The sequence below is a fragment of the Oncorhynchus gorbuscha genome, unplaced genomic scaffold, assembly GCF_021184085.1.
Source record: "Oncorhynchus gorbuscha isolate QuinsamMale2020 ecotype Even-year unplaced genomic scaffold, OgorEven_v1.0 Un_scaffold_2064, whole genome shotgun sequence".
Lineage (NCBI taxonomy): Eukaryota > Metazoa > Chordata > Actinopteri > Salmoniformes > Salmonidae > Oncorhynchus > Oncorhynchus gorbuscha.
Window position 1 is genome coordinate 85,001 of NW_025746663.1, and position 4,964 is coordinate 89,964.

Sequence of the window (4,964 nt, forward strand, 5' to 3'; positions counted from 1 at the left end):
CAGTGTGTGTGTGTGTGTCTCAGTGTGTGTGTGTGTGTCTCAGTGTGTGTGTGTGTGTCTCAGTGTGTGTGTGTGTGTGTCTCAGTGTGTGTGTGTGTGTGTCTCAGTGTGTGTGTGTGTGTGTCTCAGTGTGTGTGTGTGTGTGTGTGTCTCAGTGTGTGTGTGTGTGTGTGTCTCAGTGTGTGTGTGTCTCAGTGTGTGTGTGTGTGTGTCTCAGTGTGTGAGAGAGAGGGAGACTCACAGCTACACTGTACTCCCAGTTCATTCTCCAGAAGTCGATGACAGTGTTGGTTAGAGGACCCTGGGTAGCGATGTAGGCCTCTGGACCATCCATTCCCTGGTAACACAACTAATATTAGAGGGCTGGATGAACTAACACACAGTTAGTTTAGAGGAAGTGGAGGGGGAGGAAGAGGAGGAGTGGAGGAGGAGGGGAAGGGAGAGGAGGAAAACACTCAGACATCTTTATTCAGGCCAGCCTGAAAAGGTCTGAGTTTTTAAGGGTGTAATTAATCACCTTGTGTGACACAGAGTGTCATTAGCTTCCACACAGTGTGCAGGTTGCTATGCAACACTCCACATGACCATCACCTGGAAGGCCCTGTCGCCTCTAGTTACTAAACAAAACAACATTTTGTGGACTAGGTGTTACAGTTGTCCATCCCTCAGCGTTCCTTCTGCTCTAGTTAAAGTGTTGACCTCTGACTGGACAGACATTCAGGGTGAAACTGAAGACGTGCTGGTGATATGTTTGTGGACCTGAAAGCTTCTCTCTGCACATCCACATCCACCATCCACACCCACACCCACACACGGCAAACACACACATGCCGTGGGGGGGCATCCATGAGGTCACATCATCCATCACAGGTCTGAACTGTACCTTGATGAAGCTGGCATTGATGTAATCTGCATCCTGATTGGTTGTTTTTAAAGTCAGCTTTACCCTCGTGTGGTCAACTGTGGGAGAGATGAGGATACAAGTTAGAGAGAGACAGAGGAAAAGAGTGATAGGAGAGGAAAAGAGCACGAGAGAGAGAGTTTCCTATGCCAATAAAGCCCCTTAAATTGAATAGAGAAAGAGGGAAAGGGAGAGGGGAAGGGAGAGGGGAAGGGAGAGGGGAAGGGAGAGGGGAGAGAGGGAGGAGGAAGGGAGAGAGGAGAGAGGGAAGGGAGCAGGAGAAGAGGAAGGGAGAGAGGAAGGGAAGGAGAGAGCTACAGATTAGAGGGAATAAAGAAAGGATGTGGCTGGTAAATAGAACAAATAAATAATGTCAAATGTTTTCAGCACTGAACAACAATAATATTATATAAACACTATATTTGACTGATCCATCTGTAGTCTCATCCATCCATCCGTAGTCTCATCCATCCATCCGTAGCCCCCATCCATCCATCCGTAGCCCCCATCCATCCATCCGTAGCCCCATCCATCCATCCGTAGCCTCCATCCATCCATCCATCGTAGCCTCCTCCATCCATCCATCCGTAGTCTCATCCATCCATCCGTAGCCCCCATCCATCCAGCCGTAGCCCCCATCCATCCATCCCCATCCATCCAGTCGCCCATCCATCCGTAGTCCCCATCCATCCGTAGCCCCCATCCAGCCGTAGCCCCATCCATCCATCCGTAGCCCCAGTCCATCCATCCGTAGCGTCCGTCCATCCGTAGCATCCATCCATCCGTAGCCCCCATCCATCCATCCGTAGCCTCCATCCATCCATCCGTAGCCCCCATCCCCATCCATCCGTAGCCCCATCCATCCATCCGTAGCCCCAGTCCCCATCCATCCGTAGCCTCCAGTCCATCCATCCGTAGCCCCCAGTCCCCATCCATCCGTAGCCCCAGTCCCCATCCATCCGTAGCCCCATCCATCCATCCATCCGTAGCCCCAGTCCCCATCCATCCGTAGCCCCCATCCATCCATCCATCCGTAGCCCCATCCATCCATCCATCCGTAGCCCCCATCCATCCGTCCATCCGTAGCCCCCATCCATCCATCCATCCACCCCAGCCTCCATCCATCCATCCGTAGCCCCATCCATCCATCCATCCATCCGTCCGTAGCCCCCATCCATCCATCCATCCGTAGCCTCCATCCATCCAGCCCCCATCCATGTTGTCCATCCGTAGCCATCCATCCATCCGTTAGTGTCCATCCGTAGCCCCCATCCATCCCATCCATCCGTAGCCTCCATCCATCCGTCCGTCCGCAGTCTCCATCCATCCGTAGCCTGTAGTCTCCATCCATCCGTCCGTCCGTAGCCCCCATCCATCCGTCCATCCGTAGTCCCCATCCATCCGTCCGTCAGGAAGCCCCCATCCATCCGTCCGTCCGTAGCCCCCATCCATCCGTCCATCCGTAGCCTCCATCCATCCATCCGTCCGTAGCCCCATCCATCCATCCCCCCATCCATCCGTAGCCCCCATCCATCCATCCATCCATAAGATGGAGTCATGATGTTCTGAATTAAGAGGCAGAGGGGCTTCAGATGACAGAGGTCCTGTACGTCCTCCATGTTGTTCAGGAAGAGAAGAGGTTAGTGTCCTCCATGTTGTTCAGGAAGAGAAGAGGTTAGTGTCCTCCATGTTGTTCAGGTAGAGAAGAGGTTAGTGTCCTCCATGTTGTTCAGGAAGAGAAGAGGTTAGTGTCCTCCATGTTGTTCAGGAAGAGAAGAGGTTAGTGTCCTGTAAGATGTCCTCCATGTTGTTCAGGAAGAGAAGAGGTTAGTGTCCTCCATGTTGTTCAGGAAGAGAAGAGGTTAGTGTCCTCCATGTTGTTCAGGTAGAGAAGAGGTTAGTGTCCTGTAAGATCCATGTTGTTCAGGAAGAGAAGAGGTTAGTGTCCTCCATGTTGTTCAGGAAGAGAAGAGGTTAGTGTCCTCCATGTTGTTCAGGAAGAGAAGAGGTTAGTGTGTCCTCCATGTTGTTCAGGAAGAGAAGAGGTTAGTGTCCTGTAAGACGTCCTCCATGTTGTTCAGGAAGAGAAGAGGTTAGTGTCCTCCATGTTGTTCAGGTAGAGAAGAGGTTAGTGTCCTCCATGTTGTTCAGGAAGAGAAGAGGTTAGTGTCCTGTAAGACGTCCTCCATGTTGTTCAGGAAGAGAAGAGGTTAGTGTCCTCCATGTTGTTCAGGAAGAGAAGAGGTTAGTGTCCTCCATGTTGTTCAGGAAGAGAGAAGAGTGTCCTCCATGTTGTTCAGGAAGAGAAGAGGTTAGTGTCCTCCATGTTGTTCAGGAAGAGAAGAGGTTAGTGTCCTCCATGTTGTTCAGGAAGAGAAGAGGTTAGTGTCCTCCATGTTGTTCAGGTAGAGAAGAGGTTAGTGTCCTCCATGTTGTTCAGGAAGAGAAGAGGTTAGTGTCCTCCATGTTGTTCAGGTAGAGAAGAGGTTAGTGTCCTCCATGTTGTTCAGGAAGAAGAGGTTAGTGTCCTCCATGTGTGTTCATGTTGTTCAGGAAGAGAAGAGGCTGTGGTCCATGTTGTTCAGGAAGAGAAGAGGTTAGTGTCCTCCATGTTGTTCAGGAAGAGAAGAGGTTAGTGTCCTCCATGTTGTTCAGGTAGAGAATCATTTAGTGTCCTCCATGTTGTTCAGGAAGAGAAGAGGTTAGTGTCCTCCATGTTGTTCAGGAAGAGAAGAGGTTAGTGTCCACATGTTGTTCAGGAAGAGAACAGTGTGTTGTTCACAGAGAACAGGCACACACTACACACACAGTGTGTGTACACACACACAGGTGTGTGTGTGTGTGTGTGTGTGTGTGTGCTGTTGGTGTGTGTGTGTGTGTGTGTACACACACAGCACACTCAGAGTGTGTTACAGTGTGTGTACACACACAGCACACTGCACACAGCACACTACAAGAGGATGTGTGTGTTGTGAGGGCTGTGGTGAGGCTGTGGTCAGAGTTTATTTGTACAGTCCACTCAGAGCTCTTCTGGCCTGTAGCATTAATGTGATCCTGTCCAGTAATAATCATTTATTCCCCTGACTGTAAGAACCATTAGAGAGGACACACACAGCACACTACACAGCACACAACACACACTACACACACTGCACACACACTACACTACACACACACACACACACACACTACACACACAGCACACTACACGGCACACAGCACACTACACACACGGCACACTACACACACGGCACACACACTACACACACTGCACACACACTACACACTACACACAGCTTTGGCCACACAGCATTACATACAGGGCAGTATGTCTTTATAGCGGTTCTTCTTCACATTCCCTTCCTGCTCCCCGACGTTGGTGGGGTAGATCTTCTCTGTCCTGTATTTGGTCGATAATCTTCGTAATCTCTGCAGGGAGAAAAAACAACAAGAGAAAATGTTACTCATTCTGTGTTTTTCTGTCTCCTATAGAGAGACATGTAGTGGAGAAGGAATTACCCAACAACACCCTATTTCCTTTATAATGCACTACTTTTGACCAGAGTCCTATGAAGGGAATAGGGAACCATTTATAGTGCACTACTTTTGACCAGAGTGCTATAAAGGGAATAGGGAACCATTTATAGTGCACTACTTTTGACCAGAGTCCTATAAAGGGAATAGGGAACCATTTATAGTGCACTACTTTTGACCAGAGTCCTATAAAGGGAATAGGGAACCATTTATAGTGCACTACTTTTGACCAGAGCCCTATAAAGGGAATAGGGAACCATTTATAGTGCACTACTTTTGACCAGAGCCCTATGAAGGGAATAGGGAACCATTTATAGTGCACTACTTTTGACCAGAGCCCTATAAAGGGAATAGGGAACCATTTATAGTGCACTACTTTTGACCAGAGCCCTATGAAGGGAATAGGGAGCCCTTAGGAACACATCTGTATAGAGGGGCTTTAGTGTAGGATAGGATGAATGATTGATGGTCAAGAGAAACATTTGCCCTACATTAGAAGGACGTGGTACAAGCCAGTCATGTTTCAGTG

At 49.3% G+C, this 4,964-nt stretch overlaps 1 pseudogene; it reads right to left on the reverse strand.

Annotated features, from left to right (window-relative positions):
* LOC124024908 overlaps positions 1–4,353 on the reverse strand; it is an 81,927-nt pseudogene extending 77,574 nt beyond the window's left edge.
* Between the last annotated feature and the right edge of the window lie 611 nt (positions 4,354–4,964).